Source organism: Camelus dromedarius, chromosome 11 (assembly GCF_036321535.1).
Source record: "Camelus dromedarius isolate mCamDro1 chromosome 11, mCamDro1.pat, whole genome shotgun sequence".
Lineage (NCBI taxonomy): Eukaryota > Metazoa > Chordata > Mammalia > Artiodactyla > Camelidae > Camelus > Camelus dromedarius.
In genome coordinates this window covers 11,941,053-11,954,714 of record NC_087446.1, presented here as the reverse complement: position 1 = coordinate 11,954,714, position 13,662 = coordinate 11,941,053, and the positions used below count along the sequence as shown (strand labels likewise).

General features: G+C 44.5%; 1 protein-coding gene across 5 annotated transcripts in view; it reads right to left on the bottom strand.

The window, feature by feature from the left end:
* The window catches only part of LARGE1 (LARGE xylosyl- and glucuronyltransferase 1), a 488,258-nt gene that overhangs the window by 367,299 nt on the left and 107,297 nt on the right, over nt 1-13,662 (bottom strand). Inside the window, exon 1 of one of the 5 annotated variants that reach the window (XM_064491521.1) lies at nt 11,387-11,401. The exons of the other annotated variants lie outside the window; for them this stretch is intronic. The gene's annotated coding sequence lies outside the window, so the exon portion shown is untranslated. Of the gene's footprint in view, nt 1-11,386; nt 11,402-13,662 lie in introns of those variants that run through there. 5 annotated transcript variants of the gene reach the window in all.

The following is a 13,662-nucleotide window of genomic DNA, read 5'->3' as shown; positions in this document are numbered from 1 at the left end:
AGGGCAGATCCCACATCTCAATGGTTTATAAAACCATCTCTAGGCTGATGACTCCCACACTTGTATCTCTAGCCCCGGCCTCCCCTCTGACCTTGGGATTCACCCATACAACGACCTTCCTCTGCTGCATATGCCTCACACCTCAACTCCGCTTTCGCCTTCCAAACCCGTCCCTCCCTAGATCTGCCCCACCGCCACAGAGGGCAACATCACCCACCCCACTGCCCCGGCCAGACACTTGGGAGCCCTCTTGTCAAACTCATACACCCTCCAATCCCGCCATTTTTACCTTTAAACCCTGTATTTTCTCCCCAGTATGGAGGTTCCCTAAAAAACTAAAAATAGAATTGCCATATGATCCAGCAATCCCACTCCTGGGTGTATATCCAGAGAAAACTATAATTGAAAACAATTCAGCGGGGAGGGTATAGCTCAAGTGGTAAAGTCCATGCTCAGCATGCATGAGGTCCTGGGTTCAATCCCCCGTACCGCCATCAAAACAAACAAACATACAAACATACTTACCTCCCCTAAAACAAAACAAAAAATAGATAAATGTACATATAAAATGAATTTTAAAAAAACCAAAATGATTCATGTACCCCAATGTTCACAGCAGCACTATTTCCAATAGCCAAGACATGGAAGCAACCTAAACGTCCATTGACAGATGACTGGATAAAGAAGGTGTGTGTGTGTGTGTGTGTGTGTGTGTGTGTGTGTGTGTGTATATATATATATATATATATATATTACACAGCCCTAAAAAAGAATGAAATAGTGCCATTTGCAGCAACATGAATGGACCTAGAGATTATCATACTAAGTGAAGTAAGTCAGATAAAAAAAGAAAAGTACCATACAATATCACTCACATGTGGAATCCAAAAAAAAAGAAGACACTAATGAACATATCTATAAAACAGAAACAGACTCATAGACATAGTAAATAAACTTATGGTTACCAGGGGGAAGGGGGTGGGAAGGGATAAATTAGGAGTTCAAAATTTGCAAATACTAACTGCTACATATAAAATAGATACAAAAACAAATTTCTTCCATACATAGCACAGGGAACTATATTCAATATCTTATAGTAACCTATAATGGAGAAGAATCTGAAAAAGAATAGATTTATATATAATATATATATGACCATATATATACATATAAAACTGAATCACTTTGCTGTACAACTGAAACTAACACATTGTAAATCAACTATACCCCAATTAAAAAAAATAAAATATATATTCTCTCCAATAATACATCCATTTCTCTCTAGTTTTCCTGCCACTTTATGAATCGAAGCCTCATCTCACATGTGTCCCTGCTACAGCAGCCAGCCCTCTCAGATCACACCTGAAATCATTCAACGTTTTCCCCCAGCTCTCAAATCCTAAGCTCTTTGCCGTGCCTCCAAGGACCTGCTTGGCTTGACTTTTAACTCCCTAGGGCTGCATCTCTGGCCACTCTCCCTTTAATTCTCCTCTATACCAGCCACATTCACTTCTGGTATGTGCCCCAGGGTCTTTGCACGTGTGCTCCCTCTGCCTGGAATGCTTCTCGCTCTGCTCTTTGCTGGACTGAGTCCTTCTCACTCTTCAATTCTAGGTTTTAAAAGCTGTCAACTCAGAGAGGTCTTCTCAGACACTCCCCTGCCTAAGCATTGCCCCCCCACACCTCTTCATTTGATCTATTACCACACCCTGGGTGTTTTTTTTACAGGACTCATCCAGTTTTGGAATTACACAATTATCTGACTACTCATTTAATGGCTGCCTCACCCACTAGATTTTAATCTCCACTTGGGCAAAATCCATGACTGCTTTATATTCAGACACAGAGGAGGCTTCCCTTGAATGGATGGATGAACAAAGGAATGGATGAAGGTACTGGGAGAACCTCAGTGAGCAGGCGCCTTGCTGTCGCTCTAGTGTTCTTCCAGAAGCCCTTTGAAACAGGAGCCTGCCAACCAGCTGTCTGACTGGGCACCACCTGTAATATGAGAACCAGAATCCGCACAGCATCTCAAGTAGGTCCCTGAGGCAACAGTGTGTCCCTTAGAGACCCTTCGTGAGGTCTGAGGTCTCTGCTGCAAGGCTGACTTTGGCAACTTTGTCTCCCTTCTCTGCCCCAGGAGGAAGAGAACACATGAGGCATCGGGCCTCTCCCTCTGGGCCTGGAGCATCCCTCCTGAAGGCCTGTCCTGGAGTCACTTCCTCCCTTCATCTCCTCTCTGCACATCAGGCCCCAAAACACCATCCCTATTGGCCTGTCCAACTGGCACTCCCCATCTCCTTCTTCACCTGGATAATGGCACCTGGCCTCAGAGGCACTGTTTAAAAACTGATCATGTGAACTACAGGAGTAAGAACCACATGCAATGTGCTTTGAAACAAACACTGACAACGTGGAGGTCACAGTGTTTTGAGGACTTGAAGGGTCCCTCCCAGACAACTTACTTTGTCTTGATCCCACTGTGAGCTCCAATTCTCCTGCTGTAGGGAAACATGTCCTTTTGCCCTCAGAACCACTGTGATGCCCCAGATCAAGGACAGAGGCCCCCCCTAGGGTCTCGGACCCAGTCTTCAACCACCCATCTTCCCCAAACTCCGCAGTCAAGACACACTACCTGTGGCCGGCCTAAGACTTTTGCCCATTTTATTTCTAATTATGTTAAAAAACAAACCCCCAGGCACAGCCAGCATTGCATGCGGGCCTCACAGCATTTACAGAGGACAGGGAGCTCTGCACGTTGGCTGGAGGATCTCAGAAAGTCATTCAATACCCCGGAGGCTCCCATCTCTTTTCACGAAGGCCCGTGGCAATATCAAGCACTTAGGGTTGTTGCAAGGATCGGGGGAGAGCAAATGAAACCCAAAATATGATTACACAGCAAGGTGAGATGCTACAGTAGTATTAATGACATTAAAACGAATTAGTTGAATGTTAGCTGCTTGACGGATCAAATTCTCAGGACAGCAGACGCTACTACCTCCTTGCTACGACATTCACAAAGCGTGGGGAAGGGTGTCGTAGTCCACTGGGGTTCCTCTAGCAAACATACCATAGAACGGGTGGCTTAGACCACAAACATTTATTTCTCACAGTTCTGGAGGCTGGGAAGCCCTCGATCAAGGCGCTGGTAGATTCCAAGTCTGGTGAGGCCCCTGCTTCCTGGTTCATAGAAAGCCACCTTCTCCTTGTGTCCTCACGTGGCAGAGAAGTTGGGGGAGCTCTGCAAGGTTTCTTCCATAAGGGCACTAATCCCATTCACGGGGGTCCCACCCTTATGACCTAATCACCTCCCAGAGGCCCCACCTCCTCATACCGTCATGCTGGGGGTCAGGAGTCAACATACAGATTTTAGAGGGGCACAGACATTCAGCCCACACAACAGGGGAGAGGGAACTAACAATTACGTGCCATGGCGCTGCCTCAAAGTGGTGCAAATCGGTGAAGGAAGTACTGCAAAAAGGAAAGAATATTCTAACATCTACCAGCGGGAAAAACTAAACTGGGCTGAGCGCATCTCTCAAGACGTTACTGCTCTTTATAAAGGGATGGCCTCTGTTCTTTAAAAAAGGGGTTGCCCCACCAAACGAATTATATTTCAACACTCAGCACCAGGAAATGATTCTCCCATGAAGAATCAATATGCTTCCCTGCAAAAGACCATAGCCACTCTTACAAAACTCCTCCTGTTTTCTACCGCTACCTTTAAAAAGGTAAAAAGAAACAGAAATTCATTTTAAGAATGTGTTTTATTTAACTTGGCATGTCTAAAATCTGAGCATTTGAACACGTACCCAACACAAAACATCAATGAGGTATTTTACACTCTTTTTCTCATTCTAAGCCTTCAAAATCCAGTGCGCCGTATGTTAATAATATATATTCATTGGAACTAGCCACACTTCAAGAGGGCAAGAGCCATGGTGTCAGGCAGTTCAAGTTTAAATACCTTGTTTAGGGAAGTAAGTTTGGCTATGGACTTGAGAATGGACTGGAGGCAGAGAGCCCTCGTGGCTTTGTAGGAAGACAGGCTGGACACACAGCAGCCCCAGCTGGCGGCGGCAGAACCAGAGAGGATGTGGGCGCGCTCAGGAAAGAGGGAGACGTTCCCTAGGCAACTACGATACCAGCCACCATACTGATGCTTCCATGTGGCCGTAAAAAGTCAGTCTTTACAACCAACCTGGGAAAAGTCCACTTCGCAGATGAGGGCACCCGGGCTCAGAAGGTTAGGTAACTCAGGGGACACAGCTGGGAAGAGGTGCACTGGATTAACCCCAAGACCTCTGACTTCAGATCCAGTGTGCTCTCCTCAGTGTGGCATTCAAGGCCCCCGAGATCTGAGTCCTGCCAACCTAGTCCCTCCAGTCCCACCCAAGTCCAATCTCTCAGGGCAGGACCACCGCATGAATGAGGGGTACCATGTCCTTCACACTTCCCTGCCTTTCCGCCTGCTGCCTCCTCTTCCTACCGGACTAACTCCTGATGATCTACACAGTAAGCCTAAAACAGAGGCTCTCTATTGGGGATGATTTTGCCCCTTGCCCGGAGACATTTGGCAATGTCTAGAGCCATTTTTGACGGTTGAGACTGGAGACAATGGGGGTACTACTAGTGTCTAGTGGGTAAAGGTCAGGGACGCTGCTAAACAGCTTACCAGGCAGCACAGGACATCCCCCAGACAATTATCAAGCCCAAATGACAACAGGGCTGAGGCTGAGAAACTGTAGTCTAAGGCACCACCTCTCCAGGGGGGACCCATCCCTCATTCAAGAGCTCAGAGCATCCTTCCATGGGACACATGACCATGGAAGAATTACAAATTCACCACAGTCATCTCCTCCTTCGAAGGCATCTCCCTTGGCCAGGGGAAGCGGAGTGCGCTCAGCTGCCTCCCAGGTACTTTTCCTCATCTCCACCCCTTCCATTACACCATGCACCCTGGATTCTGCTTTTTAAGGGCAAGGACTCACGTTTAATGGGACATCAGTAGGTGGGCAGTGTAAATATCACTTCTAGCACAGAGCGCTCTCTGGGGTGACACAGGTGGAGGAGCAAAAAGGGGAAAAAAGAATCGCAAAGCAATCAAAAATTTCCACTTACAACATTAACCTCTTTGAACAATGCATTGCCAAACCGATCTTTAATGCAAATCAGTCTTTCCAGAGGATACACACTTTTCCTGGGGTCAGACTGCCACTCCGGGAAGGCTGATTTTTGTGTTTTTCTTCTGAATGTTAAATCAGCACTTAATCACATCCACGAGGCTACCCGTGATGCCACCCATCGGACTGTTTTGGTCTGCGTTCTTTTGATTTCCATGCTGGAAAGGGGATGATTCAGGCAGGCCTGGCTCCCATTTTCATTCTGCTTAAGCAAACACTCATAAGCAAGTAACAAGGGCCAATAATGCAAAACGCACTCCAGTCCTCCCGACTGGTGGGGGATTACGTGTCTAACTTGCAGAGTCTGTTTTTCCCTCGCGTTCAGAGGCCTATGGAGATTTTATGCAAATATCTCTTGTGGCAAATGAAAATGAAGGCAGTGATTTCTTTACCTTTTCTCTACTCTTCGCCACTCATCGATTCCACGCAGGCCGCGTTCACTGGGCGAACATGCTCCATTCCAGGCCTGGGGCGTGGGGAGAGGGATACAGAGGTGGAGATGACAGGGTCCCCACCCTTGAGAAGCCCTATGAGAACGCAGAGGAAAGACACAGAGCCCATGAATGTGAATGCAAGACAGGACCAGGGGAGGCAGGGTTCCCAGGAGAAAAAAAATCGGATCTTAGCCAAAGAGGATGCTGTGATGTCAAAAGGCTGGCGAGGAAAGAGCCGTCATTCCTGGCAGAGGGGACCACCAGGAAAAAGGAAAGGGCATGTCTGAAATGGGGATGGCAGCCAACCACTCCTTCCAGAGGACGGTGCCCAGAGCCATCACATGACAAGGCTGACGGGTGGAGGGAACAGGACTTGGACGGCCTTGGACACTAAGTGAAGAACGCAAACTTCATCCTACAGCTCCCGGGGAGCTACTGAAGATTCCTGAGCAGGAATGACAGCATCCGTACTTAAGGAAACTAACAACTCCACAAACAGTGTGAGGACCAGGTTGGTGGAGGAGAAGGTGCTGCCCAGAGGTCAAGTGGATGCCTGGGAGCCATGGCAATAGACAAGTTCTTAATTTGGGGACATTTCTGTTAATGAATTGCTGATCTGGTCCATATATGGGTCCAGTGAACTGAATGGATCCCCCAAAATTCATATAATGAAACCCTAACCCCTAATATGATGAGATTAGGAGGTGGGGGTCTTTGGGAGTAGTCAGGTCATGAGGGTGGAGACCCCATGAATGGGTTTATACGTCGGGTCCAAATTTTTCCTTTTAAAAGGTTACCAGTCAGACTGAATTAGAACCCACTCTAATCCAGTGATCATTTCCTAACTAATGACATCTGCAATGACCCTATTTCCAGATAAGAATATATCCTGAGATCCTGGGGGCTGAAATTTCAGCATATGAATTTTTTCAGGGGACACAATCCATTCCCTAACAGTTACCTTCACCATCACACAAAAGTCAAGAAAAGAAACCACCACAAGGCAGAGTCAGGAAGAGGTATTTTAGTTCGACGGGGTCAGAGATACCCCGTTCTCGGAGGCCACGGGTCAAAGAGCACAGAACTGTCTCCAGGCAACCGGAGGATGGACAGGCTGGCCTGAACTCTACCAGAGGTCTCAACACTCTAAATGGTGTGAGACAAAGAGCCTGAAACCAAGCTGCAGAACATCTCGTTCCAGCAACGTACTCCGGGACCCACCTGAACACTCACTCTGTCTGGGCCTCGGGAGCCAGCAAAAATAATGACAGGCTCCGTGACTGATCTCTGACACCCAGAACACAGCATCTGCCTATCAGTCCCGAAATCCATCGGGGATTTAATTCCCTCTTCTGCAGGGCTGCAGGACCATTCATGGCGTCTAACAATCTCTCCCTTGTCTAGCTCCAGGTAAGAACTTTCAGCTAACGTTCCTGCCACCTTCAAATGAAATCAGATTCAATCGCAGACATCCAGGCTTCTATAAAAAAAAAAAATCCAATTGCTCCAATATATCTCACTCACACAACGCGTTAGACAGATGCAGCACGCAAAGTAAACAGCCTAGTTAAGAAGTGCTAGTTCATTAGTTGTGGGGCTGTCAGGAGAACCCAATAGCTGTGATAACACACAAAGCTGTCCCCGTCTTAGAAGGCAAGCTAAATGCTTTCCATTTTTATCACCCAATTCATAACCTTGCTGTCTGGCTTTAAGAATCAATAGCCTGGTGGTTTTGGTATCCGACACATTTGTCTTAGTTCGGACGTTTTTCATTTCCCTCGCCACTTGAAGGGAGCGGGGTAAGGCGAATTGTTCCTCTCGTGGTATTTGTTTTTCCAAATCTATAATTTCACACTGACGTGTTCCACAAACCAGTGAAGGCAAAGAGGGAAAGAGAGCAGATATCAGAGGCCTCATCCCAAGATCAAGGAAGCTTCCAACTGGGATCATTTGGGATGACTCATTTAACAAGTTTGCACGGGCAAAAGACAACTGGTCTACCCAGGGTGACCCATCATTGCCTTAGCAAAGAATTTTTATCTCGTACTTACTATGTGCCAAACCCTCTGCTAAACAATTTATGTGAATTGTCTCATCTGTTCTCAGAAGTACCTGAGAAAAATGCTACTATTTTATTAACGCACAATTAGATATATATAATATATTTAGTTATTTTTATATTTATTAGCGTACTGACACTGAAAAAAAAGAAGGCAATTCCAGCTTTATGGATAAGAGAAAGAAACTTAAAGAATAAGCATATTTAAGGCAAATCAACATATACATCCATGGACTCAAAATAACTGGGTGTAAGCCTAAAAGAGAAGTTGGGGAGGGAGCAGGGAGCAGTTCTTGAATCCAATACAAATTATCTGAATAAGGAAAGTGGGGCTCAGACAAGGGAATGACACGTCCAAAGTCATCCAGAGAGTAAAGGACAGAATTAAGTCTAGATTCTGAATTCTCATTCTCCTGATCTGCTGTTTCAGTTTTATTATCATCATCATCACCATCATCATCATCAAGTCAACACGTAATTTTTTAAAATGTCTAAAGGACCAAAATGTAGAAAGACTCGTGATTTGGAGGCCTTCAAGATGGAAGAGAGAGAAAAATCCTTCAAGAACCTCCCAGTCCAAATCCACAGAAACAGAAAGTGTTTCCCCATGTCCTCAAGATCATATAAGGAGTCCAATGCCTGTCTTCTAAGTCTCCTATCAGAGCACTCGGCAAAATCTATTTTAGTTAGTTGGGTCTGGATTTCCCTCATCAGAGAGTGAGTCCCTTTGAACAGAGACTATGTTTTTTTCAGGAAAAGAACAATTTTGGAAGAGACATTTGAGATTTATCAGAAGGCAGACTGGAGCCGGGGGATGGGAAAAGAGAAAGAAGGCTGAGAAATGAGTGTTTCCATGAAAGGCAGAAGAGTTGTCTGCTAGTCTGTACTCTAGGCAGAAGAGTTGTAACTGTCTGTTAATTTAATCAGACAAATATCCACCGCAGCCTACTGTGTGTGACCAATCTAGCTGGCAGGAGGGAACACGATCTTAAAACAAGACGAGCAATGTTAGTGCCACTGCATGATTCTGACAATCTTGTGTACAGGAGGCTCGAAAGTGCCAGGTGGCTACTGATCACCAGGCTCTGCTGGAAGAAGGGGCATGGCGGGGGGGGGGGGGGGGGAGAACGGGAGTCTTTTTTCATTAGTGGATGACAAAGAGGACCTATGTACTCAAAGGGAACTTTAAGTGAGCAAAACCAATCAGTGCTGAGCCACCTTTCACTTTCTTCCTCCTTTCTTCTCCTTTTGTGCATGACGAGTCAGGACAACCTCCAACCCATCCTTTGGGGACCACCTCTTTAGTGACGCTGACCCAGACTCCTTTGAGAGACCCCCTCCAAAGAAAACCTCTTTAATTAGAATGCTTTTTCTCTTTTGTTTAACAATTGCAACCATTGTTTTTATTGCTAATGAATAAAGCAATAATGTTGCTAGTAGGGCTAGTACTATTTTCTCTATCAGATCCCGAGCAGCCTCTTTGTGCCAAGCACTGTATTTTAAACGCTGTCCATGTGGTGTCTGACGGAAATCCAACCCAGCAAATTAGGTGGTACAATCCCCATTTTACAGAAGAGCAAACCGAGCAATTTGCCCAACATCGCACAACCGCTGAGCGATGCAACAAGAATGGAAACTCAGCCATCAGACTCCAGAACATCTGTGTTCCACCACACGTCCTGCTTGTAGAGAGGGACCCCGGGCGGTTAACTAAAGCATTTCTGAATGCTCCTCCCAATTTGTGGGAACAGAAGTTGAAGGTAAAGATCTCCCATGTCCTAATTTGCTTTTTAAACCACTGCAGAGTTTAGGAATGCCAATACAAAATCATACAACGTGCTGAAAAGTTACAATGAAAGTGACTTTCTAAACCTCAAAGACGTCTGTCTGCTTTCAGGAGATAGTTGCAGGTACTAATAAGACAAAGTGAATATAATATTTACATGTAGATATAAATTAAAAAATACATACACACAGAATCAGGCACACAGATGCATATATAGTTTATATTCACATAGTGACATATACACTATATACAGTATCCAACATATAAACATGATGTATATACATGCATATACATCATTTTACTTAACTTTACTATCCATTTTCTGAACTACGAAATTGAGTTCCAGAGGTAATAACTCAATAAAGTCACTGGATGAGTAACTGGTCAAACCAGATCTCACACACTTTCTAGCATTCTTTCTAGCACACCTCACCCATTAATTCTGGAAGGGCTGCTGTGTTCACGGTCCACCAGGCTGACAATGAACACAACAGAAGGAGCTAAAACGTGAAGAAAATCCAGTGTGTTTCTATAAACCTCTGAGAAGTTTAAAAAGGAAAAAAAAAAAAAAAGCCTCTAAAACCCACACATTCTGTTCATGCAGCCAGTTGAGGAAGAAAAAAAAGAATACACACCCCAATTTATTCTTGTTTACAAATACTTTTAAGCTGTTTGTCAAACAAAATGAGTTTTTCTGCCAGATGAGATCCCAATTTTCTAAGTTCATTAGTGGCTGATGAACAGAAAGGGTCACCCTGATGATCTGATAATTTGGCCCTGACTCTTGTCAAAGCGATTAAAAAAAAAAAAAATCCAAGCTGTCAGGAGGAAAAGGAAATGCTATTTGATCCAATTTGTGCACTATTTCCATACAAACAAGGAGGAGATATTTACAGGCATGCTGTATTAAGTCTCCACCAGGGCAGGACGGCAAAAGAAATAAAAGAAAGGAAAGAGGCAGAGAATGTTTAAAAGGCTCCGAGTTGGAAGCCACAGGCAGCCCTAAATTGCCTGGAGGCCAACTCTTCCTCTTTCCTCTTTTTTTTTTTAAATCCTTTAGGTAGAAAAAACATGCTTTTGAATGATAAAACTCAGGATCACTAGGAAATGAGGAATTCCTTAAGAAGCCTGCCATTTCTGGCGTTAAGTAGCGTGCGCTATGCAGACTCTGGGAAGATGAAGAAGGTGGCTTTCCAAATTCTTACCAAGTTCTAATATGGCCCTTGGTAGGAAGGATAACTCTATTTTTTAACTATTACATTCATTGTGTCATGTAAAGGAACACCAAGGTTCTTATTCAACTGGAATAATAAAGTACTCCCCATGTATGTCTCTCCCAATTGCCCCATCATGAGTTATCAAGGTAAGATTCAATATTGCTACTCCACAGCCAAAGGGCACTTCTCTTTTGAGGAGCAAGTCACATTCAGTCGCAGTTACAGCCCTTGGAATTTCATTTCAGACTTTGCAGAGCTAGGAGAGGTCACCTAGGAAAAGATGGATTCTTTTTTTTCCAGGAACTGGGAAATGGTAGGAAATATTCTGACCTTATACAAAGGCACCAGGGAGGGAGGCTGGAGCCCCAGCTCGCTCCTGACTCCCTCCCGAGGGTCTCAGAGCATCCTCTTCCTTCCAGATTCTCCTCTCCTTTACCCCTTAAACTCCCCGCTGGTCGCAATTCCATAAGCTCAGGGAATACCACTCCTTTCTCACATTTACCATCTTTACAAAATACACTTACTTGCAGAGTCATTTTATTTCTTTACTTTCTTCCCCTTCTAGAGTGTAAGTTCCAACAGGGCAGGGTCTTGGTTCTTTCTAAGTAAAGTAAGTAACACACTTTACTTTCAAATAATGGCTGATAATATTTTTCACCCAGTTTTAAACAGGAACTACAGAACACCTTAGAAACACCTTGACTTACCAGTTAACCAGAACCTCTGTGAAAGCACTGGTGAGGCCAACTTCAGTGCATGAGGACCATGAGGCATTCTGGTGACTTAAATCCAAGAGGTGATGTTTTCATCCTTAGCAGGAAGTAAGGGCAGGTGGAAATTGATCAGGACATTTTTTTTTTTCCCTGTGTTATTCTTAAAAACAACTCTTCATGGTGAAGTCTCAATATTCTTTCAAAATTTCTTTTAATTTCTAGAATTTCAGACTTCCCCACTTGACAACATATGTAAAATAATGGACATTTCAAAACCAAATACAATCAATTTTATGATTGACCTTTGGAATATCCTTCCTCCAAATTATCCATCAGGTGTCAACTCCTAACCCTCATGGGACTTCCAGACCCTGACTCAGTTGTCACCTCTTTGATGAAGCCTTCCCCATCAGGCTGACCTCAGTTCCAGCAGAGTGAGAAAATCAAGCATTCAATTCAGGTTTTGAAAATCTGCACATTTTAGTTCAAAAGGACTTGGTAAGAAGGTTTCTTCCTCCCCTTTCAACTCTCAATATGGCGCTAGTATATCCTTACTGCCCTCCAACTCTCAACAAGGGGAACTGAGAATTCATACCACACGCTTCTGGCTGGCAGCAGCACCTGGCCAGACTGTAACCCAGAGAGGATGGCTGGTCTGGTCATCTGCTACTCAGGGAGAGTGGTATCGGTTTCTTAAATTACCATAATGTATTTACATAAACAATGAGGTTTTCAGAAGGTGTGGCCAAACACTGAACAGCAAGGTCGGAATGACAAGAGTTTACAAAGCCCTGCCCCACTGTAAACTTCTTGAGGGCAGAGATGGAGGGTCCAGCTGGTTCTCAGCCGTGTTCGTGTACGTGACCGAGCACTCGGAACAAAGCAACCACTCAATAACTATTTGTAGAGGGAACCTGAGACTCAGGGACACACGCTGAATCGTGCTAGAGACAGCAGGAATGTAAACCACGTCTTCTTACTCCAAGCCCAAAATGTTTTCAGCTTTGGAACTCTCTACCAAACGGCTTCAAAAGCCAATAAATATTTGTTAAGTGAATAAAGAGAAAACTAAGTAGTTCTTTACCTTGAGGCATTCATAACTCATCAGAAATACTTAGAACTCATACCACCCGGGGACTGCCATTTATCTTTCTGCCTTCAAAGAGACGATGAAAGACCAGGCTGTACCTCTGTGCAAGGTGACCAAAGTTGAGGTTTACCTTGACCATGACAAAGACTGAGAAAGCCCGCATGCACAGGATGCACCAATCTGACATGCCACCTAAATTCAGCAAAATATAAGATAAAATTGATGGGTATTCCCAAAAGCTGGTTTGCATCTTTTTTGCACAGCAATACCTATCCAGAATATTTATTTAGATGACTTCCAAAAAAAAAGTAACAGCTAGGGGAGAAAGGAAAACAGCCCACGTCTGGTAACAGATACTAGCCTTTTCCAGATTTAAAGGAGGAAGGAGATCACGTCTCTGCTCCTGCCTGGCATCCGTACTGCCTCCTGCAACTGAGCAGAAAGAACCCTCCAAACCAGGGAACAGCAGCTCCCAACAGCTCCCCCATATTTATTTAAATCAGGACTCAAGTTTCGTTTTATTACAATTCCACTGCGGGAATGGAAGCCTGCACTGCCCAACTCCCACCTGTAAATCTGAAACCCAGCGCAGGCTGTGAGTGTGAAGTAACGAACTCCTCTCCTCCCTGAAGGGTTTTCCTTCCAGAATACGGATGGCTGCTGTCAGTTTCAGAGTCCGTCCTTCCTGCCACACCGAGAATACAGGGAAACTTCTCCCTGCATAGAACTTCCCCCAGCTCATCTTCTAATCTGCCTGGCAGGTTTGCATACTTCCTTATCTCTGCAGACCTCTGCTTATTTAAATGAAGCAAGCCCCCTTTACCCTCCAAACTCTCTTTTTATTGCTTCTCTGTTATAATCAGAAAAGAAGGGTAGGGTGAGACTGTTTAGCTTTTATGCAAATAAATCTAAAAACAAAGAAAAACTAATAAAAATGGAATTGATAAAGGCAGCTTCTCTTTTGCTTTCTGTTTTTTTGTGGGTTTTTGTTGTTGTTGTTGTTGATTTTGGTTTCCAAGTTTTCACTAGGGCCTCTTTCTCTCACAACTGCAGGGAAAATAAAGAACAATCCAGGCTCAGATATGGTAAGGCTGCGAGCAGGAAGATTAAGTTTACGCTTGATGTGATGGTCTCCCTCCTAAACTCACAAATCCACAAGCTTCCCAGGACCTGCGTTCAG